The following is a 25,522-nucleotide window of genomic DNA, read 5'->3' as shown; positions in this document are numbered from 1 at the left end:
TTGATCAACATTTAATAAACTGGAAAGTGATACCAACTGGAGCTGAGAAACTAAATTCCGTAACATCAGCTTTCATTTCAAATTATCTCCAGGTGACTGCTAGCCAATTTACCACATAAAAAAAAAAAAGCCAGGAAAAAAAAAAAAGGCTGACACTTAGTGGAAAAGACTCCAACTATTAAACAAAAAGAGAAAGACATTCAGTAGAGAATAGACAATGTTGTGCTAAAAAGCTATGTTATCTTGCCAGAAAAAAATTCAATCTGTGCGCAAAATACCTCTTCCCATGTCTTTTGATCTGATGTAGCACTTGTCCAAATGGATGGGCTCCCTAAAGGGAAAACCCATTTCAAACTTTGAGGAGCTCTAACAAATGCGCAGCACTCAACCTCAGGCTTAAATATCCCAAATGGTCTCTTGCTGGTAATATGAGAACAAAATCAGTGTTTTGCTCAGAAAACAGCTTTCCTGGCTTTTCTCTTCTCTTCCATTTGTGCATTGATATGAAGATCAGTCATCGACTTGAATGTGATTTAGGATCTCAGTGCAGACAATGAGACATTAAACACTTTCTGGCCCTCTAAAATTTGTATTCAGACTCTTCTCCTTTCAGGCTGTAATCACAATTCCATCAGGATTCAAGGGATTTGAGCACACAGCCTGCCTCTCTCAAATTGTAGCCAGTTAATGCCTTCTCATATAGCTTGGTTGTACAAATAACTGCCTGAGAAGGAGGATGTAACTGCTATTTTGACATATGCCATTTTATATGGAGCACAATGTCTTTTTGTTTTAAAGCCTTTTTGTTTCAACTCAGTCACTTAAGGATTTGGAAAATAAAATTAAACTTTATAAACAGCATGGAAATAATGATCTACATTCACAAAGAGAGGGAGACAAAACCAAAATTACTATCATCCTATGGCCAAGCAAAAGGAGCAAAGACTTTTTTGGTCTTTGTTTCTTTTTCTTTTTTTCAAACAGATAAATAATGTTATTAACATTTATTCATTTCCTGAGACTTAACAACATGCATTGTTTCTTTCAGCACCTTGACAATTTTCCTCAAAGGAAATTACTACTGCAAGCTCTTCATAAATCCTATAACTTCTATACGCTTAGTTTCCTCACGGGTAAAATGAGAATAGTAATGCTTAGTTTTGGGGGTTGGTATGAGGGTTAGAAATAATACAAAAATCACCTAATAGTGCCTGGAACATAATGGAAGCTATCGCTGTTATTATTACCCAACAGCTATATCTGGACATGCAAATTGGAATAAAACACTGAGACAGTTTTCATACCAATTCAAACGTAAGAACACATTTTCCTATAGATTCAAGATAATTGAGGTAAGTGTTAGAACGTTTGTTTGAATTAGCAAGATACATAGATTGTTTCAATTTTCCAATTTACATGGCCAGATATGGCTTTTGTGAATTAATCCCAGGACTTTTGAAACTTTACCCATTACTGAAAACACTCAGCATTAAGTTGACCCAACCTTGATACATAGTTGCAAATACACTGCAAGACAAGCTTCATTCATTTGTTGGGTTGCTGTCTTGGATATCAAAAACTAGAAAGCTAATTCAATATATAGTTCCAACAACTATCTCTCAAGTACTTTTAAACAGTGAATTTCAAACTTGTTTGAATGCAGCGTAACAGAACAATGGGCAGTTTTCAAATTTTCAGAGAATATATTTGTTCTGAGTCACTATAATTTAGGGCGAGATATGCATATATATATACACATATATATATTGCACGAAAGAATATACAACATGTAAGAAACTAAAGACAAAATTATTTTCACAGACACAGACAATAACATGGTGATTAGCAGAGAGAAAGGGAGTGGGGGAGGTAGAAGAGCGTCAAGGGGAATAAATGGTGACAAAAGGAGGCTTGACTTGGGGTGCTGCACACATTACACTATACAGATGATGTGTTATAGAATTGTGCCCTGGAAATCTATATAATTTTATTAACCAATGTCACGCCAATGAATTCAATTTGATTTTTTTAATTGAAAAATTGATTTTACCTATCTAAAATTTAAAAAAAAACAACAGCAACAACAAATGGTGTTTCAGTGTCTAGGGACAATCTTAACAGTTGTGTAAGAAAAAGAGAATATACTGAAAGCTTCTCTTTAAAAGGTGGAGGGTTTTGAAAAGAATATATAATGTTTTTTAAGTGTAAGTAATATTTAATAGCTCTAAAATTTTGTACATATATGAAAAATTATTAAATAAAACTTGAGATGTGAAAATTATCAACTTTATGTTTATATCCTATAAATAATAGCAGAGCATCAACATGATGTTTGGGGTCACTGACACTGATATAAAATTGTAATGTTTGGACATCAATTCTTAATAGTGCACTCAGCAATCCTGAGGATCTCATTATTAATTTCATTTGTAAAATGAGAGAATCAGACTAAATCAGACTCCTTTTATCCCTTCCAGCTATAACATTATATGACACCTTTGCCATGTAACTCACCTTTGATTCAAGCCAAATAAGCATAAGACAAAGTTGAATTTAGAAACATAATTATTTTCATTACTAGATTGAACTCTGTTGGGATTCCCTAGATTATGTTACTAGACATAATATAAGAGAGGGGTAAATTCAGCTCCATAAACACTGGAATCAAGGATAAAGAGAAATAGAAAAGCTCTGAGGAAAGATACATACACATACACACACACACACACACACACACACACATGCAAGCTCAAAAAAAGGGGGAGCACTAAGATTGAAGCAGGTCATACAGGAATCACCTAAAAGAATCTGTTATTGTCTAGAGGCAAATCAGCTGGACAAGACATGTAAAAGGGCAAAGCCTACTTTTCTTTGTACAGGTGGACCAATATTAATCTTGCAAAGAAATCTTATTTGTTAGATATTGAGGGAATCTCTTAGAAACTATGAGTCAGAAATTAGGTAATAAGAGAATAGCTCTGACTTTCAACTATTGGGTTAGTTTGAGAACTAGCAAGCAAAGACTGTGTAGCCCAAATGTGGCTGGTCAGTATCAAGAAACACCGAAAAGAACCCGCTGGACTCTATGCTTCTTTTCCAGAATATGTAGCAACAACCCTGTTTTCCCTTGACAACCAAGATGAGCAACTCCTTTGTTTTCTTCTTGCCTCAAGAAGATTAAGGAATCAAATGGCAATCTTAGCTTTCAGTTAAATTCCTGGTATTATCATATTTTTGTTGGGAAATAAGAATTTTTATACAAGCAGAACCAAAAGATGCAGGAGGAAGGAGCATAAATTTTATGAGAAGATTATCTAAGATTAGAGGGAATAAACTCACTTAACTCAAATCTTTCTGGTTCTGGGACTCTGGTATTCTGGTTATGGAAGAAATATATAGTCATTGGTTCAAAACATATATTGTATCATATCTAACAGTTCCTCAGCTCCACAAATGTTGTTACCCAAGCAGCTCTGTAACTATGTGTCTAATAAACCATTCCACTGTTTTATTAGGACATCTGTGTTTTAAGATAAAAAGATATATGATAAAACCAGTGACCCCCTCTACTAGGTTTAGCCCATTGCCTCTACTCATTTATTGTGTAATAGCTTTCTTAGTCAAAAGTAAGATTATGTAGGACACATTGAGGCATTCAATTACTCCTGGAAATGTTACTGAAAGAAACATTGATGGCAAGAAAGGCAGAGTAAGTATATATATTTTCCTGTGAGGACAAATTTCCACTCCCTCTGTGATGGAACAGGTCCAATGTGTTCAAGATGCCACCTGGTGGCTGGCTGGTCCCCACAGGCAACAGGTCATTATCAGGGACTCAAAGATGGAGACTGTTGTTGGCAGGCTAGAAACACAACAGTGATGATAGCTAGTTTGGTCTTGGTAAAAGTAAGCCCATAATTTTGAGCCCATGAATAATAACTTTTATTTCTGCAGCTGTAGCCACTTTGTTTATTAGCCCACTGAGCAAGCACAGGATGGCTAGAGAAAGAGGCTGACTGACATGGATAAATCATCTGGTCACCTGATGATCAAAAGCCTTCGCTGAAGGGTGAACACTCACGTGTGACATAAATATTCTCTATATCTCTGTCTTCTTTATGGTTCTCCAGAGAAACAGAACCAATAGGAGAGATTAGAAATAGAAATAAATTATAAGCAGTTGGTTCACACAATTATGGAAGCTGAGATGCTGCACCATCTGCTGTCTGCAAACTAGAGACCCAGAGAAGCTGTTGGTATAGTACCGTCCAAGTCTGAACGCCTGAGAACCAGGAAAACTAATTGTATAAGTCACACTCCAAGCGTAAGAAATGATTAGAAAAACAGGCAGACAGAGCCATTTCTCACTTAACCTACCTTTGTTCTATTCAGGCCTCCAATGGACTGAATGAGGTCCTCAATCTACTCAGTCTACCAATTCAAACATTAATATCTTCTTGAAACAACTCTTACAGACACACCTGGAATGTTTATTCGGTTTGACACATAAAGTTAACCATAACAGTCCCCTTTAACGAATTAACAATAACAGTCCTATTTTGAGAGTCTAATTTACCTACTCTTTCTCTAGACTTTTTTGTCACCAATCATTCGATCTTATGATTTCTAACTTTCTAACCATCTAATCAAACTGTTTAACTTTCCTGTGATAACTTGTTATATACCTTCAACTATCCCTTTTTTTCAGGCAAGTAAAACAAGGTGTTCAAAGTTCTGCTCATGTGGCTCAGGAAACATTAGTGCCAGAGTAAGTTTACTCTTAGTTGTGTGAGCATATTATGCAGAAGTATCTGTAAACAATACCGTTTTTTCCCCTTTTTGTCAACTATTCATAGGGAATGCCCTTGAGGTCATAGGTGTGGGTTGAGGAACAGGTAGCAATGTAACAAGAGTAGGGGCCACATGCTCTTGCATTTACATATGAATTCAGAACGTGCTTGAACCTGACTTCATATGCCCACTTCTACATGATAATACAGTCCCGTCACCCAAGTTGAATTCATGCATTTGGTAGTCACATGACACACAGTTCATTGCAGGCAGTTTAAGTCCCATAGTCTTCTGCAAAGGAGAATAATTAGCAGAAGAGAGAATGAAAATGTTTCTCAAAAGCCTCCACTTGGACTGACCTGTGGTGGCGCAGTGGATAAAGCGTCGACCTGGAAATGCTGAGGTCGCCGGTTCAAAACCGTGGGCTTGCCTGGTCAAGGCACATATGGGAGTTGAGGCTTCCAGCTCCTCCCCCCTTCTCTCTCTCTGTCTCTGTCTATCCCTCTCCTCTCTAAAATGAATAAATAAAAAAATAAAATAAAATAAAAAATCCTCCACTTAATTCTTTGTATTCAACTTTCTAAAGAGTGACAAAAATATAGAAGATCTATGGGATGTTTTGGGGTGTAACCTGAAGGTGGCATTTAAGACTATACTCATATTTCATTGGCCAAAACTTACCAGGCACTATTGAAAACCAAAGTGTCTTTGAAAGGCAGTTCAGCTCTCCTTGCCCCACAACACTGCCCACCCCACAAATACAAGCACAGTCTCCCAAAGACAGTCAGAAATAATACAGTCTAGATATATTATTAGTTTTCAAAATATGATTCTTAGATCAGCAGCAACAGCATCACCAGGGAACTAATTCCTATACCACATGCTGGAATTACTAAATCTTAATGTTTAGGGTTGCGATTCAGCAATCTGTTTTTTAACAGCTTTCCATGTGATTCAGACGCACCCCGTGTGTTTGTGAATGATTGGTCTGGAACCAGATGAGGAATAACACCAAACTTCATTATCTTAATAGTTTTCCATAATCCCTTCCAGCCTTTCAGAAATCAGCAGTGTTTCTATTGCCTAGTCAAGTCTTTACAACCTTTCTTTTAGCCACTACACTAACTCTAGGGAAGCCCTAGTAGGAATTCTTAGGCAAGGATCCATATCTTATATAGTTGCTACTGAGCTAAAGGGAAAAAGGGGTGGGTCTCTTCATTCTTGGAGACATATGAGATTCTTTCACTAACAGCCACCTATATTTGTAATGTAAAAACTAGTTTAGACTAAGTCATGAGTGATATAACTTTAAAATCTAAAGATTTCAGAAATGAGTAAAGACTGGCCGACTCAAACTAGCAGAGCACTAATCTCAATTACTCCAAAATTTCTTATTCTATTGCCTTAATTTAAAATTCAACCTAAATCACCCCTACAATTTTTTTAAATTAAGTTGTGGCCTCTAAACCATAATAATTTTGGACTTTATTATATATTTTGGAGTTCAAAGAGAAGATTACTTATGAATACTAATTTTAATTGATTTTAATTTTAATTTGCTTTTTTTATTAATAAATTCAATAATATAAAATTGACCTTTCATACTTGAGAAGCAATTAAATTTTATTAACTTATGATCTTGCATGTTTTAGTTTTGTAGCTAGATTGATATATACCATAAATTTTCATTAAGGCTAGATTTTTTTGAGAAAGTAAACTATTCTCTGAATATAAATTGGAAATTAAACTCTGAAGTTTTCAGAAATCTCTTGGTTCTCAGTCGTTAACTAATCTATTTCAGTGAAACTGAAAAACTGAGGTGATCAATTTACAATCAGGAATTATTCACTAACACATGCACTTATACTACATTTTGAAAAGATCATATATATTGCTTACTTATTGCTGTGTAACAGATTAGCAAAACTTAGTGGCTTATAATAATAAGTATGTATTATTGCAAAATTTCTGGAGGTTATGAATGTAAGAGTAGCTGAGCTGGGTGGCCAGGCGGAGGGCCTTGGAGGAGGTGCCAGCAAGAAGTCAGTCAGGGCTGCACTGTCACCTGAAGACCCGATTGGGGGAGGATGCATTTTCAAGTTCAATCTTGTGGTTGTAGCAACGCCCCACTATTTGCCGACTTTTGGTCACAGGTCTCCATCTCTCTTCACATGGGCAGCCTAAGTATTCTCACAGCATGTCTGCTGGCTTACCTTGATGAGAGAGAGGCAGAGAGAGAGACAGACAGAGATATTAGCCTATATAGAAGACACAGCCTTTATAGCCTAATCTTGGAAATGACTTACCCTCACTTCTGCCACAGGCCATGGGTCACAAAAACCAAGTTTAGTATATTATGGAAGGAGTCTTCACAAACAAACAAACAAACAAACACAGGGTTTGGCAGTGGCTATTTTTCATACAACAGTCTATATCTAAGATGATTATTATGTTATATAATTCTAAAATGCCTAGGATTTCTGAAAATGTACTTCTGAAAAGTTTTTGTCAATATCTGTCTTTCCACATCCATTCTCTTTCCTAGACTGTGAGTTCATCTGGGGAGTTACTGCTTCTTATTCGTGTTTATTATCTCTCCCTGCACAGTGGCTAACATAGAAGTGCTTAGTAAATATATACTTGTTCCTTGTGATGCATTGTCTGAAATTTTAATTCTCAAAACAGTTTACATTCTTATTTTTTGAAATTGAGGTAAAATTCACACAAAATAAAAAATACAACCTTAAGTGCTTATTTTGATGTTTTAAAAATTGTATATACCTATGTCACCCCAAACAGACATAGAACACTTCTGTCCTCCCTGAAAGTTTCTATGTGCCCCTTTCTCTCCCCTTGCACCATCAGGCAATAACTTTTTATTTCTGTCATTATATAATAGTTTTACCAGTTACTGACCTTCAAATAAATAGAATAATTTTGTGCCAAATGTTTATGTATTTGTTTGGGGATTCTGTTGTCATTTTGTTTGCTTGTTTATTTTTTTGTTTGTTTCTGCTTAACATATATTATTGAAAAACAGACTGCCACTTGAAACAATAGTTCATTCTTTTTTTATTGCTGTGTAATATACTGATATATAGATATGCCTCAATTTGCTTATCCATTTTATCTTGTAAAACATCTCAATTGTTTCCACATTTGGCTATTATGAAGAGAGCTGCTGTACGTATTCATTTACAACTTTTTTCTGTAGACACATGATTCCATTTCTCTTGGGTAAATAAATACCAGACAGTGGTATTGCTGGATGCCATGGTTTCATACACTAATCAAAAGGCTTCTTTGTCTTCCAATCTGTTTTGGAGCTTAATACCTAGTCTTTAGGAAAATGAAGAGCAAGCAGAAATGGAAAGATTAGTTTTTACGCTAAGGTTTTGGAAGGATGAAGAGCAATAGACAATGTCTTTTTGTATACAATTTGTGTATGAAGTCACAAAATGATTTTTCCACATTAGGACAGAGGCACCACTGCAACATGCAAAGACTGTGGAAATGAGGAAGCAGTGCATTCACAGAAGGTAGGAGCAACAATGACTATAACAGCATAGAGGGAAGTGGGCCTGGCCTCCCTTCTCCTTGAAAAGTAGACACAAGTCGGTGGTGGCTGTCCTTCAAGTTCGCCTTGCCTATCTCCCATTTCCAAGCCTTTGACAAAAATGCCTTCTTGTCATCTGTATGCTTCATATCAATCCACTTACTTATTCACCTATCTAACAAATACTTATTGAACATTTCCTGTTTAACAGGAACTGTTCTGCAAGCAAGGGAAAACCAAACAGACAAAAATCTCTGCCCTCATATAACGAAGTATATTTGCATATATATGATCAAAATATATTTTTTACTTATTTTTTTTTCACCTAATAGATTAAAATCTTAATACAGCCTAAACAGGCAGTGGCACAGTAGATAGAGTGTCAGACTGGGATGCAGAGGACCCAGGTTCGAGACCCCAAGGTCACCAGTTTGAGCGCAGGCTCATCTGGTTTGAGCAAGGTTCACCAGCTTGAGCCCAAGGTCGCTGGTTCAAGCAAGGGGTCACTCACTCTGCTGTAGCCCCCTGGTCAACGAAGGTGTTGCAACGAAGAATTGATGCTTCTCAGTTCTCTCCCTTTCCGTCTGTCTGTCTGTCCCTCTCTCTGATTCACTCAGTCTCTGTCACCAAAAAAAAAAAAAATCTTAATACAACAGATGCTCTGGAATATTGGCTCTAAGGCCTACCATAGCACTTCTCGCATAATAGGTGCTCATTACAGATTTGTTGACTGCATGAAAGAGGAAATGTCCCAAACTTTGAGGAATGAAATAGTGACTATTATGCAGTGAAGACTCATTAGGTGAGTATACAAATTAGAGCTTTCTAAGAGGCAGCTCAGAAATACTTTCAGTAATCCTATATCAAATCCTTTTTAGAAGTATTTGTACTATCCTGCAATTTTGCCATATAGTACATGGTCTCAATCTCAACTAAAAACAAAGTTTCCTTTTCCAAGGAAAGTTATACCATTTTCAGAATGATACTAAAAAGCAAATTCAACTTAATAATGTCAGACCTTTATCAATAGCTTAGTTACCACCAAATCGAATTACTTTATACTTGGCTGTGTTTACACCTTTAGCTCAAATATAATTCTAGATACAAAGAGAAAATGGATTTTACAAAATTCACCTGATTTAAAATAATTCACGTCTTAAAATCATTCATCTAAGAAAGCTGCAAACTCTGGGCTTGCAAGGCCATGCTGCTTTCAAAGTGAATAGGATCAAAGCGTTCAAAGAACATAAGAAATAATATTCTGACAGCAAAACACCATATCAAGAGGTTATCACAAGTGACTAGTGTTTGAGGATAAATCATCATCGCTAAACTGAACTATTTACCCATAACCTTATTTCACTTTTTTCTGATGATAAAAGTAACACATCTATTATATAAAGTTATATAGAAAAAGAAATTAAATTACCAAAAATAATCACTGATGAATTTTGGTAATTTACTTCTGATCTGTTTTTTTGCGTATGTTTTCCACTTATTAAAACTGTGGCTGCTTTTCATATCTAATACTGCAGTACGAGCTTTTCCCCTGGCTTATTACAAATATCTCATTATACATTCTCGGTGACTGCATTTCACCTAACTCCCTATTTTGACTATTAACGTTTTCATTTTTTTACTATCTCAAATTAATGCTACATAAAATGTTTCTGGAATTTGAGAAATTTGTTGGCTGTGTTGGCTTTTGGAGACTGGGCAGATAACTCAGAGTTTTTTTTACCCAGGGTTTATTTGTCTTCAGGAATGAAATTAATCACTCTGTATTGTTCAGCACTGCCCACGTGGACATGTATAGAGTAGGTTGCCTTGCTACTCTCATTCTGAGCATCAAATGCTTCTCTTTTGTGTATATCTCGAATCTTGTTGATTGAGAGTGGGGAATATTTTTCTGTTAAAAGATGGAAGCTGTTGCAAAACAAACAAACAAATAATATATATTTTCAATTACTATATAGCCTCATAAATCTGAAACATAAAGAGGTAATTCCACTGAAAACCAGTTCTAACCTAATGAACTCCAGTGATCTGAAACCAGGATTTGATATAGACTCAGGATCCACATTTTCATATTTTAATACCTAACTTAACCCCACTGAATTCTGTAATACGTAATTTCTATAGATATGTCAATAATCTCTAAAAGGCAATATGTGTCCTTTTTCTGGTTTTTAGAGAACATTGCATTATTAAACCTGATTTTATTAGGTGCAGAAACATTTCAATAGGCAAAAGATAAATGCAGAACTTAAATACTTCATCTCATTAATTTCAATAGTTTGTACTCAAATGGAAAGACACTTTCTCTTAAATCGAAAGTGATATAATCTGAAGTCTAATTTGTTGATACAGGTCCATTTATTTCCCTGTTCAGAAATGATGAAAGTACATACCTGTCCCTCCTGATTGAGGAAAGCTTATCTGCTGAAATTTCTACTTTGTATTTTAAAACTACCCCAAGACTTTAAACAGGAGAAACAATGGAAAGAAGACAGCAACTACAAAAAGGAGAATTACTGGATGAAAGAAGGTGAAAGAATTAGCCAAAAAAACAAACCCTTCTATACATAACACATAGACATGAACAACAATGTGACAATGGCCAGAAGGAAACGGGGGGGGGGGGTGGCTAGGTGGAGGCAAGCAGAAGTGGGAAAAATGGGGACAGAAAGAGACATTGCTAGGGGCAAAGTGTGCATGATACAGTGGGCAGATGGCAGTTTGTTGAGTTGTGCACTTGAATCCTGAATGGTTATGTGAAACAATGCCATCCCAATCAATTCAATAAAATAATAAAAAGAAAAGGGAGTTATTAACAACATAAGACATATGAAGCACACAAAAAAACATATACCGGCCCTGACCAGTTGGCTTAGTGGTAGAGCGTCAGCCTGGCATGCGGGAGTCCCGGGTTCAATTCCTGAACAGGGCACACAGGAGATGCACCCATCTGCTTCTCCACCCCTACCCCTCTCCTTCCTCTCTGTCTCTCTCTTCCCCTCCCACAGCCAAAGCTCCATTGGATCAAAGATGGCCCGGGTGCTGAGGATGGCTCTGTGGCCTCTTCCTCAGGCGCTAGAACGGCTCTGGTCGCAACAGAACAACGCCCCAGACGGGCGGAACATCACCCCCTGGTGGGCATGTCGGGTAGATCCCGGTTGGGCACATGCGGGAGACTGTCTGTCTCCCCATTTCCAACTTCAGAAAAGTACAAAACAAACAAACAAACAAACAAAAAACAAAAAAAATATATACCTAGACCAAAATCTTAAGACATTTTTCAAATCTAGTTCCAACAAGTTGAGACAATGGAGAGTATGTTTTGGGTTCATGTTTCCTAAAACTGTAATAGTAGTTTTCATGCCTGAGCACTAAGGAAGCCTATGAACACAGTGAACTCACTTAGAACATGTGGTAAACCAAAAGCCTTTTTAAACAAACTTTCAGAACTGAAATGAAATGCTGATATCAGATCATGATTATGGATATAATTACAGCAAATTATTTTGTCTTGTCATAGATGAATAATAATTAAACAGTTAAGGAAATTAGAAGCAAAAGCATAGTCGTTAACTTCAGGCAGATATGAAGGATATATGGTTTCTCCTATGCAGCTCTTTTAAGTGTCAAATGAATGCCTTGTAAGGATACCATACCGCATCCCATTGTACCAAAGGCAAAACTACAGAGCTAGAAGAAATGTAGTCATACATAACTTCATCTTGTTCTACAATTTGCTAAAAGAGTTTTTTTTGTTTTCCAAATTAAAAAAATTATTTAATTTTCATTCCTTTTTAAAAAACAGTGCCTAATTCCATAACACATCTCTGTCCACCACATTGTGTGTCCACTTCCCACCCAAGTTAAATCTTCATCCATCACCACTTAAAATTTTTTAAAAATTTAATTCAACAGACATATAATTAGCTCTGAACTAAGTATACTTGTGGATACTGAAAATATAAAGATGGGCAAGATGTAATTTCTTCCTTCAAGGCATTTATTATCTAGTACAGTTTTAGGGCACAAGATAATAGCTGCACTAAGACCAAATGGGTACCGTCAGAGGCGTTTCAGCAAATGTCCATTTTATCTGTCGGTACAGATACAAATTATATGAGTCAATACATACAGACGTTATCTTACTTCATGTCCACAACAACCCCAAGTAGTGAGCATTATTGTTTCCATTCAGTAGATGAATAAACACATACTTGGAGAGGATGTGACAAGTACAAAGAAGAGCGAAGATTCTAGGCAAAGCTCCATTGTGACAGTAGACCACAGTTACTGAGATTGAGATAATTGCCTCAGTTTATTTTGCATGTGGAAACAGGTCATTTTTCTGACACTGGCACCATAAAAGTTACAGATATTTTAAGACGTAATGCAATTTGATCACTGGAACACATAAAAATTTCATCTCTTCAAAACAATTATTTTATACCCACATAGCACCTTCCTCATCATTCACTATCAGCTAAAGAATAATAGAGCCATGATTATCCCCTTGTTTCTTAGGTTACTATATCCCCTTTAATTATTACTACAGTTCTTGCTTCTCTACACAATAAAACCTGTTTCTTTCTTTTTTTTTTTAATAAATTTTTATTAATGGTAATGGGATGACATTAATAAATCAGGGTACATATATTCAAAGAAAACATGTCTAGGTTATTTTGTCATTAAATTATGTTGCGTACCCCTCACCCAAAGTCAGATTGTCCTCCGCCACCCTCTATCTAGTTCTCTGTGCCCCTCCCCCTCCCCCTAACTCTCTCCCTCCCTCCCTCCCATGTCCTCCCTCCCCCCACCCCTGGTAACCACCACACTCTTGTCCATGTCTCTTAGTCTCATTTTTGTGTTCCACCAATGTATGGAATCATGTAGTTCTTGTTTTTTTCTGATTTACTTATTTCACTCCGTATAATGTTATCAAGATCCCACCATTTTGCTGTAAATGATCTGATGTCATAATTTCTTATGGCTGAGTAGTATTCCATAGTGTATATGTGCCACATCTTCTTTATCCAGTCTTCTATTGAAGGGCTTTTTGGTTGTTTCCATGTCTTGGCCACTGTGAACAGTGCTGCAATGAACATGGGGCTACATGTGTCTTCACGTATCAATGTTTCTGAGGTTTTGGGGTATATACCCAGTAGAGGGATTGCTGGGTCATAAGGTAGTTCTATTTGCAGTTTTTTGAGGAACCACCATACTTTCCTCCATAATGGTTGTACTACTTTACAGTCCCACCAACAGTGAATGAGGGTTCCTTTTTCTCCACAGCCTCTCCAACATTTGCTATTATCCGTCTTGTTGATAATAGCTAATCTAACAGGTGTGAGGTGGTATCTCATTGTAGTTTTGATTTGCATTTCTCTAATAACTAATGAAGCTGAGCATCTTTTCATATATCTGTTGGCCATTTGTATCTCTTCCTGGGAGAAGTGTCTGTTCATGTCCTCTTCCCATTTTTTTATTGGATTGTTTGTTTGTTTGTTGTTGAGTTTTATGAGTTCTTTGTAAATTTTGGATATTAGGCCCTTATCTGAGCTGTTGTTTGTAAATATCACTTCCCATTTAGTTGGCTGTCTGTTTATTTTGATATCAGTTTCTCTTGCTGAGCAAAAACTTTTTATTCTGATGTAGTCCCATTCATTTATCTTTGCCTTCACTTCTCTTGCCATTGGAGTCAAGTTCATAAAATGTTCTTTAAAACCCAGGTCCATGATTTTAGTACCTATGTCTTCTTCTATGTACTTTATTGTTTCAGGTCTTATATTTAGGTCTTTGATCCATTTTGAATTAATTTTAGTACACGGGGACAGGCTATAGTCGAGTTTCATTCTTTTGCATGTGGCTTTCCAGTTTTCCCAACACCATTTGTTGAAGAGGCTTTCTTTTCTCCATTGTATGTTGTTGGCCCCTTTATCAAAGATTACTTGACCATATATATGTGGTTTTATTTCTGGGCTTTCTATTCTGTTCCATTGGTCTGAGTGTCTATTTTTCTGCCAATACCATGCTGTTTTGATTATCGTGGCCCTATAATATAGTTTAAAGTCAGGTATTGTAATGCCCCCAGCTTCATTCTTTTTCCTTAGGATTGTTTTGGCTATTCGGGGTTTTTTATAGTTCCATATAAATCTGATGATTTTTTGTTCCATTTCTTTAAAAAATCTCATAGGGATTTTGATGGGAATTGCATTAAATTTGTATATTGCTTTGGGTAATATGGCCATTTTGATTATATTTATTCTTCCTATCCAAGAACAAGGAATATTTTTCCATCTCATTGTATCTTTTTCAATTTCCCTTAACAATGCTTTGTAATTTTCATTATATAGGTCCTTTACGTTCTTTGTTATGTTTATTCCTAGGTATTTTATTTTTTTTGTTGCAATCATGAAGGGGATTATTTTTTTGAGTTCGTTTTCTAATATTTCATTGTTGGCATATAGAAAGGCTATGGACTTTTGTATGTTAATTTTGTATCCTGCGACCTTACTGTATTGGTTTATTGTTTCTAATAATCTTTTTGTGGAGTCCTTCGGGTTTTCGATGTATAGGACAATAAAACCTGTTTCATTCCTCATTTCTGATTCACATTCAATCAATTCTAATCTGACTTTCATTCCAAGAACTACAACTCATTTGCTTTTGTCAAGAACCAGTGGACACTTTTGTGTTCTCATCTTATTGCCTCTCAGTTGCATTCAGCAAGGCTGTCTGTGTCTTTCTTGACTCCCCTTGGTTGTTCTCCTTCCATGGCATAGCTCTGCCCAGCCTCGTAGTATCCAAGCACCTTCTCCATTCCCTTTAATGGTATTGCTACTAAATATTAATGACTTGCTTGTTGATCCTGAGCCCTCTATCTTTCTTATTCTATACACTTCTTCTATGTAATCTTATCAACATCTATAACTTCATATGCTACCTTTATGCTTATAACCCCAAATTTATATCTACCAATGACCTCTCCAATAAGTATGCCATATAATCAATCAATTGACTTTCTGAGTTACCACTAATTTCTTCCCCAAAACATGCTTCTCCCTTTCACTTTCCCATTTCACAAAATAAAATTATAATATGCAGTTTCTAAATTAAAACCTAGAAAGCCATTCTTGAATTCTTGTATTTCTCACTTTTCTTAAATTGAACCCAGCAACAAGTATCATCAATTATACCTTCAAAATAAAGCTTGAACCCTGGCTGGTTGGCTCAGTTGATAGAGCGTTAGCCTGGTGTGTGGACATCCAAGGTTCAACCCCTGGTCTGGGCAATCATGAGAAGTGACCATGGCCCTGGCTGGTTGGATCAGTGGATAAAGTGTTAGCCTGGTGTGTGGATATCCAAGGTTCAATCCCTGGTCAGCGCAATCATGAGAAATGACCATGGCCCTGGCTGATTGGCTCAGTGGTGGAGCATCAGCCTGGCATACGGAAGTCCCAGGTTTGATTCCTGGTCAGGGAAAACAGAGAAAACAAGCATCTGCTTCTCTACCCCCCCTCCATTCCCTCTCCCCCCCTCTTTATTCCCCTCCTGAAAGCTATGGCTTGCATGAATGGTTCAAGCAAGTTGGCCTCAGGAGCTGAGGATGGTTTGATGACCTTGCCTCAGGCACTAAAATAGTTAGCTTGCTGAGCAAGAAAGTAGCAGCCCCAGATAGATGGGCAGAGCATCACTTGGTAAGGGGTTTTTTGGGTGATCCTGGTTGGGGCACATGTGGGAGTCTGTCTCTCTGCCTCTCCGCCTTTCACTCAATTAAAAAAAAAGAGAGAGAGAGAAGTGACCATATGTTTCTCTTCCCATCCCTCTCTCTCTTCCCCTCTCCTAGCCAGTGGTTTGATTGGTTCAAGCATTGGCCCAGGGTGCTGAGGATAGTTTGGTTGATCCAAGCATCAGCCCCAGACAGAGGTTGCCAGGTGAATCTTGGTCTGGGTGCATGTGAGAGTTTGTCTCTATCTCCCTTCTTCTCACTTAAAGATAAATAAATAAATAAACAAACAAACAAACAAAGCTTAAATTTTTCTTCTCTCTATCTCCATTTTCATCACTTTTGTTTAAAACACTATACACACACACACACACACACACACCACATAGGTTCTTTTTTTTGCCTGAGAAGACTTTTATAACCTACAACCACACTCCTCCTAATCTCTATTCTTTGCCTCCATTCCTTTAAAATAAACATGAAGTCAATGGTAAAGCATAGACAAGCATCAGAGCTTTCATTTTCACCTCAAGGTCTAAAGGGAACTTGATTCCAAAGTTATTGGCATCTATAAATCAAAAAACCAGTCCACTGCCGGGAAACCTTGCCAACCACATTTTCTTCATGAAGAGATTTAATCTCAAAATCAATGTCTCCACATCAGTTGCACATAAGACATGGCTTAATAATTTTTAGCACATCCTCTCTTCTCTCCATTTCATAATCTGCTGGTATACCACGAGAAGTGTGAATTTCTATCTCCTGAAAGCATCAGGGGCAACGGCATCTAGCGCACCTTAGTGGTATCTCCAGAGTTATGAATCCTCCAGATAAGAACAGAGAATCTCCACAGCAATTTTAGTATAGAAATCACTACCTTCCACTGCAAAGTAAATCTTCCAGATCTGTTCTTAATTTTGTATTTGATACTAGTTTCAAAACTTGTTAAGACTTCCAAGAAGCTCAACTTGCTGATAAATTAGTCTCTGATCTAACTGACTTAAACATTCTAACTGAAGTGGACAGTCTGAAGGAGGTAGTGGTGTTGGCCTTTATGGTAATGCTGCAGCTTCACCTGGCTGATTATACACTGGCTGATGTTGAACAGGAAAGTCCACTGGACCAGCACTTGAATAGCCAGGTGGTGAGACTGAATAAGCAGCCTGGGGCCAGGATCGTCTGCCTGTGTCCCAGGACAGGCAGCCTGGGGAAAGGGGTAGCCAGCTCGTCCTGGAGGTCCTGGGAATGCTACTGAAGGCTATTAAGGAAGATAGCCAGCCAATAAATTTATTCTTGGGTGAGGACCCTTTATTAGCAGATTTTGTTTATGATTTAAAGAGTTCTGTGTCGATGGCTGTTCTGGAGCCAAGCTGGGCGGTGGCTCTGCTCCCATGAACCCCGGGGAAGCCCTGCACAGCCAGTTAGAAACCTGCCATGAATTCACCAGGAAAGAACCTGCTTATACAAATAGGCTTCCTAGCTGGTCCCAGCCTGCGCCTCAGGGTCCAGGTAGCTGCTGGAGAGTGGGAAAGCTGCAGGTAAGCCCGCCAGCTTCCTATCCGATCCTATTGCTCCATCCACGCCGAAAAAATACATCAATTAATTCAATAATATTTATTTAAAGCAGTGGTAGTCAACCTAGTCTCTAACAACCACTAGTGGACATTCCAGCTTTCATGGTGGGCTGTTAGTGGAGCAACCAAATTATAAATAAAAAGATAGATTTAACTATAGTAAGTTGTTTTATAAAGATTTATTCTGCCAAACTTAGCGAAAATCTGACATAAAGTACTTGGTAAGTAATTATTATTATATGCTTTAACTTGCTGTAACTCTGCTTTATAAATTTTATCAAGTAAAGTTACTTCCCTACTTTATAAATCACCATTACTGTGGAACCAGTGGGCAGTTAGAAAATTTTACTACTAACAGAGGTACAAAAGTGGGTGGTAGGTATAAAAAGATTGACTACCCTGATTTAAAGTATAATATGTGCTAAGGACTGTTTCATCAGTGGGAAATAGAAAAAAATGACAAAAACTCAATTGTTATAGAACTTCATTCAAAGTGAGAACTGCATACAAATAAACAAAAGTAAATATGTATAGCATAGCATGCCAGAGGGTGATAAGTACTAAGGAGAAAAATTAAGCGAACTGAAGCATTGGAAAATTCCAGATTTCGAAAAGTCAGCTGTAATGTAAATAGAGTGGTGCAGTCCATTTTACAGCAGACAAAAGATTATATCTTTAGTGTAATTAGTTTATATCATTGCACACCTTAACATATTTCTAATGAGTCCCATTAAAGTCTAGAGTAAAATCTTACCTTTAACCTCCCGCCTACCTTACCAACCTCTCCTTCATCCTAGTCTCCAGAAAGTCCCATTTATTTTCTCAGCACTGAATGTTTCTACCTCAAAGCCTTTCCCCTCCTTGAAACAACATTCTCTCTCTGCTTGCTCACTTCTAACAGACTCTTATCAGATATCACCTCATAAGCGATGCCTTTTCTGGGCATTCTATCTCAAATCACAACCGTCTGACAAGACATATTTACCTTATTTAGTCCTCGTATAGAATCTATCACAGTTATTTTAAATACATATTTTCCTTTTTATTTTCTGTCTTTTACCACTAGAGCATATGCTACATGTGAATACTGCATGCAGACAGGCCCTCATGTTCTGTGAGTCACTGCTTCATCCTTGACTCAGAGTCGTCCCTGGCTTGAGGAAGCACTCTGTAAATACTTGGTCATTGATTGATTAGATGGATGATTATAAATTCTCATTCCTATTGTCTTCATTCAGAAAAATGTATTGAACACACACTGTGTGCCAGACATTGGCACAATTTTTGACATTTACTGGGTATTTGGAGTATAGAATAATTATCCTATCTTATTCAGAATTAGAGAAATATGAAATTCAAGTGATAAAATGACCTTAAAAATGACTTTTTAAAATCCAACCTTTCCAGGATACTGAAGCTAAAGGATGTTGAGTAACATATTCAAATCACATAACTTAAAAAGTACAGTAAAAACTTAACACCAGTTGCAAATATCCCACTAGGAATACGTTGCTTCTTACATGATGGTAACATGATAAGAATGTGAGCAGCAAAATGTCGCAAGGTTCCAGATTGTTGTAAATTTAGGGAATGTTCCCACAGGATGCCAGATGATATATATGTTAAATATAGAGTACATATTTTTATAAATTTATGTAAAATTAATAGGTAATAGCTTTTATTTGTTGTTTTGTGCAGTGAATCCTCGAATGGATATCCTTAAAGATCATTGTAAGGATCACATTTTCAACTAGACCATGTGGGTTGTGGATGTCCAAGGACAAAGCTTTGAAACATCTAAAATTTTATGCTTAGACCACATTTGATTCAAGGATTGACCATCATTATCTCCTCTGTCTCCCAAGACCTTAGCAAGTAAGATACAAGATTTTTAAAAATTATAAATATCAACCAAATGAATGTGGTTAGGGGAGCAGCAACATATAGAATAGATTCCAAGAAATCTCTGGCATGTGATGAGTTGGGGTGTACAGCTGAGGAAGGGGATGAGGAAGGGAGCACAGCCTGCTGTGCTCACAGAAGGACACACGGATGAGGAAAAACCACTTTCTTTGGAGAATCCCAAGAGTCTTGCCACTCAGAAATGCCAGGTGCTTAGGAAGCCAAAGGTTACAAATGAGACTAAAAAATGGGCGATAAATTGACAGTTAATATAAATATTTGACTGGACATCTGGTGTCGTATCTCGCCAGCTAAACAAACTTCTAAACTAAATTAACCAAAGGTCTCATAATGTAGCCAGATTGCCAGTCTGGAGGTGGCATTTCCGAAGACTGAGTGGGCACCTGCCTATTCCATTGTGGGACTCCGTACATGCAAAGATGTCACTGTGGCTTTTCAGTTTCTCTAGGGAGAAAACTTTGGTTCAGTTAGAGGCAATGAGATCAAAGCCTGGAATTTAACTGGAGAAAAAAATCTAAAGGTTTTCATTGAATGAAATGCAGGTTTGGACTGCTAGGTTCACCTTTTTCACCAGTTAGTAAAGTGAAGCCAATGTAAAGCAAAGCAGAGCCTAAATCCGGAAGGAAACAAAGTCCTAATTACCTCAGAGAGGACCTGGCTACAGAGATGCCTTTATTTAAAGTTACCCATGGAATTCAGAGAGTAAATCAAATTCATATTTTGTTTAATAAAATGTTTAACATCACAGAAAATATTATACTACAAGATCATCTTTAGAGTTTCCTTTTGTTTTTCCAGAGTCTTACATAAATGGAGTTTGATTTGGAGAGGGAACATATTTAGAGATATGAGGTAAAGATATGTTTCCATTTTTACTGCAGACTTCTGTGGTTTTTTGGGAAACTTTTGCTTACATTTATAAATAAAAATATTTAAAAAAATAAAACATTTTATGGAAAAAAGTTAGGTAATACAAGAGCTGAGAGAGATAAAGAAAAACAATAAATCTAAAATATGGGCATGAGGCAGTTAGGAACACATTTTTTTTAAAAAGTGAGACTATGGAGAAAGAAATGAGGATGCCTGAGGACAATGCTGAACTTTGCCTTAACCCTGTGATGCTGGAAACCAGCATAAGTTAAAGAAATTAGTCCACCCTTTGTGTTACAGAAAATGACTTATTGCAAAGAAACATCTTTCTTTATATGACTTAGATCAGACTCATAGATGCCCCTTTGTCAACCTATGACAAGGATAGACACTCAACCTCTAAATTCCCATTCTTTGTCTCCTAATTATTAGCTGACTGTTTCATCCCCACTGATAAGTCAGAACAAAATGTTAGTTAGCCATGTATTAGTTACACTTCCTTCCTCTAGGTCACTGGCTTTTGATTTACCCTCAGTCTGAGCCAGTAGAGGACTCCTTCTAACCTAAGGGTAACTGTCTCTGATCTACCATCTTTTCATAACCACTCTCACTCATCCCCTCTCTCCAAGCCTGCTTTTTTCTAGTCTTACTTCTTCCAAATGCAAAGCCCTTTTCTGACTGATCTTTGAGGTGTTGGCAAAGCTTACGGCCCAAGCATTCACCCTATTGCCATGGCTTCCCTTCCCTTATTGCAGTAGTCTCTCCTCCCTTGCAATAAATTCTCTCCTGACCTAACTCTGATTTTGTTTCTCATGGATATTAATTAAAAATTCAAGAAGAAATTAACAACTCTGGAGAGAGGCTAAGAAAAAAAAGTCAGAAAGAAGAATTCTCAGCAGAATTGAAATCAGCATACAGATTGATGTGTAGAGGAAGGAGGGAAGCTTGCAAAGTTTTCAAAATGTCAAACTGATGTCAGAACAAGCATGCCAGTTGCCCACACGAAAGTCTTCTTGGATTCTGCAATACAAAGTAGGGTTAGAGATAATGGCTCAACCCAGGATGGGAAGAGGGAAAGCAGGGCAGTGGTCAAAGGGGACACAAAGCCGGAGGCTATGGGACAGACCTGCAGTCCACAAATGAGTGATGGCGGGGATCACCTGGAGTGTGTGCTCATCCCTTTGCAAGCTTCCTTCCTTCCTCTACACATCCCCTTAGAGGCAGGGGATACGGTCCAAGACCCACAGTGGATGCCTGAAGCCTCATGTATGTATGCATACACACACACATATGTATGTATGTATATTATGATATAAATAAACATGATAATATATATATAATTCTCTCTCTCTCTCTCTCATAACAGATCTGATAACCAATGTGGCTTCCAAGTGACTAATAGGTTGGAAGCACACACAGGGAATTATGCTGGACAAAAGATGATCCACGTCCTGAGGGGAACAGAGTGGGAAGGTGTGAGATTTCATCCCACTACTCAGAATGGCATGAAATTTAACACTTACAAATATTTTGTTTCTGGAATATTTTTGTTTAATATTTTCAGACCATAGTTGACCATGAGTAACTGAAGCTGAGGAAAACAAAACTATGGATAAGGGAGGGCTACTATACTGTGCTGACTCAAAGTAGCACCATCACAAAAGTCAATATCCAAACGGTAAGCTCTTGTTTATGAAGATATCTATCTATCAAACCTCTCCTTCCAGGCGTCTAACACAACAGCAACCTTAATCAGAAATTCAACATGTGCAGAATCTAAAGTTGTACAGGAGCCATAAGGAAGAACACCTTTTAGGCTGCTATCCTCATGATCTTACTTTTCAGTAAAAGTGGTGAAAATTAGGCACAAAAATTCATCTTTCCTCACTGCTCCTTAACACTGTTAGGGCAACTCTACAGGGCTGTTTCTATCCTTTGTTGTGAGGTAGTCATTCTAGAAAGAGTGACATAGAAGCTAATTTTAATTACAAGCATTTGCAGCAATCAAACTCATTATTATCGCTATCATGTATTGTCATCCTTAGTATTAAGAACAATGGCAGCAGAACTTTTGTTTTCAGATCTAGTGGATTAGCCTAAAGCAGTAATTCTCAGCCAGCAGGTAGAAAGAGATGCTATTCTTGGTAGGATGCATAAGTAGGTGGATGTTCGTCATAATATAGCTAATAATTCCAAAAAAAATCCACTTCATGTATTTATATCCTTAATGTCTTTAAAGTTTACTATAACTGAGAGGTGTAAATAAAAATCTGTTCATTGTGGGTGATTTAATTTTTGAAAATTTAGGAATAACTAATTTGAGGTTGATTTAAAATTTTGTAATATAGTCATAAAAATATATGTGTGCTGTAATCTTGAAGTTGCCACACTGCTATATACAGGGTTTATGGGAAATATAGGAATTTATAGTCTAGGTGTATAAGCAATGTGTGTAGAAAACAGCCCAAGCTGTTCTACTGTATAAAAAACAATCTGAGTGTCTGAACACCACAGTCACAGTGTGTTTGAAGTTCATTGCACACCTATTTGTTTTGTTGTCTGGTAATGCTTTTTAGTTTTTCAACAAACTTTTTCATTGATAATGAGCGTAAAAGGCATAAGTGCATGTTTATTTTTTTAAATAAGCTTTTAAGTTCTGTTTCTCAAGAAAATTAATGATGCACATGTAATTTGTAATGTGTCAGCGTTTACCAACTACATTTAGAGTCACGGTGATTTCATGGACTGAAAAACAGAAGATGTCAGAACTCACTGAAAAATTATCAGCATCCACTTCAAAAGTTAATAGCTGCTTTAAGAAAAATTGCTCAAAGGAAGTAATTTAAAATGTACAGTTATACAACTCTATCAAGCATAACTTTTCATTAAGATTAAAAGAGTATGCTTATAAATGAATTTCACTTATTTTTATAAACTTATGAAAATGTGAAATAATAGCTGTTAGTGGCCTGGTTCCACCAACTGTCATACTTTTTAAATGGTTAAATGATGCCAGGGATAGATGTTATGATATGCTATCAGCAGAAAATCAATTAATTCCAATAATTGTTTAATAATATCACCCAAATAATAGAATCAAAAATGAAGTTTTAGTAAATTCTGTCAAAAATGAAACATTTGACCTTATTTTTAATCAACTTTAATAATATATATATATATTTGTATTTTTATGAAGTGAGAAGCGGGGAGGCAGAAAGACAGACTCCTATATGTGCTTGATTGGGATCCACCCAGCATGCCCACTAGGGGGCGATGCTCTGCCCATCTGGGGCATTGCTCCGTTGTAACTGGAGCTATCTATTCTAGTCCCTGGGCCAACATTGCTCCAATGGTGCCTTGGCTGTGGGAGGGGAAGAGAGAAAGAGAAAGGAGAGGGGGAAAGGTGGAAAAGTAGATGGGTGCTTCTGTGTGCCCTGGCCAGGAATTGAACCTGAGACTTCCACATGCCAGGCTGATGCTCTACTACAGAACCAACCAGCCAGGGCTTGAAGTGTAATATAATTACAATAAAATTCACCCATTTTAATTGTATTGATAATATAATTTGACACATGTGATTCACTTAGGTAACCACCACTGCCATAGCAAAGACATAGAACATTTTCATCATCCCGTCAATCAGTTATTTAGAAATATTCTACAACAAATTCATAATACAGGTATAGATAAAAAATTACTATGCAAATTAATAACAATCATCTATTTTATCCATACTACAAGTTAAGATGTTCATAAATGAAATTTTACTTATTGCACAGTATAATCTTAATTTACAATGCCCTCTGACATTTGGTTACTAAAAGTTCTAGAATTTTAAAATGAATTTAATAAAGTAGTAATATCCAAAATAAATATTCAGAAGTTGATTGCATTTTTATACACAATAATGAACTATCCTAAAGGAAAACTAAGAAAATAATTCCATTTACAATTGCATCAAAAAATAAAATAAAATATCTAGAAATAAATTTTACCAATGTTGTAAAAGACCAATATTTGGAAAATTATAAGACACTGAAAAAATAAATTGAAGAAGATACAAATACATGAAAGCATACACTGTGCTCATGGATAGAAAAAATTAACATCATTAAAGTGTGCATACTACCCCAAGAAATCAATAGATTCAACACTACTCCTATCAAAATACCAAGGGCGTATTTCACAGAACTACATGAAATAATCCAAAAATTTAATAGAACCACTGATAAATAGCCATAACAAACTTGAGAAAGAAGAATAAAGTTGAAAGTATCATGCTACTTAATGTCAAACTATAATTCAAGACCACAGTAATCAAAATAACATGGTACTGGCATAAAAAAATAAATCAAAAAAACAGAAAGAGGGTCCAGATATAAACTCATATTTGTATAGTCAATTAATACTTGAAAAGAGAGGCAAGATCACACAATGGGGTAAGGATAGCTTGTTTAATAAATGATGTTCAGGCAATTAGACAGATGTATGCAAAAAAAATGAAATGATAATCTTCATATACCATATACAAGAATAAACTAAGTGTTAATTAAAGATTTAAATTTAAGACCCAAAACCACGTAATTTCTAGGAGAAAACATAGGCAGTAAACTCTCTGACATTGTTCTTAGCAATCTTTTTTTTTTTAACATATTTTATCTTAGGCAAGAAAGAAAAGAAAGAAACAACTAAGACTATATCATGCTAAATGGTTTTTATACAGCAAAGGAAACCATCAGTAAAATAGAAAGACAAATTATAGAATGAAAAAACATATTCACCAATTATACATCTGTAAAGGGTTAATATCCAAAATTTACAGACAATTTATACAACACAATACCAAAAGAACAAACAACCCAATTAAAAAATGTACAAAGGACCTAAACAAACACTTCTCCAAAGAGAATTTATAGATGACTAATAGACATATAAAAAGATTCTCAATGTCACTAATCATCAGAGAAATTCCAATTGAAACCACAATGCGATATCACCTCACACTTGTTAGAATGGCTATCACCAATAAAACAATAAGAAGTATCTGCAAGAATGTGAAAAAGAAAC

At 36.5% G+C, this 25,522-nt stretch overlaps 1 pseudogene; it reads right to left on the bottom strand.

Annotated features, from left to right (window-relative positions):
• The window catches only part of LOC136311660 (phospholipid scramblase 1-like), a 149,485-nt pseudogene that overhangs the window by 61,067 nt on the left and 62,896 nt on the right, over positions 1-25,522 (bottom strand).

This window comes from Saccopteryx bilineata, chromosome 8 (genome assembly GCF_036850765.1).
Source record: "Saccopteryx bilineata isolate mSacBil1 chromosome 8, mSacBil1_pri_phased_curated, whole genome shotgun sequence".
NCBI classification, from domain to species: domain Eukaryota; kingdom Metazoa; phylum Chordata; class Mammalia; order Chiroptera; family Emballonuridae; genus Saccopteryx; species Saccopteryx bilineata.
Note: the sequence above shows the minus strand (reverse complement) of the source record. Positions and strands in the feature narration are given on the sequence as shown.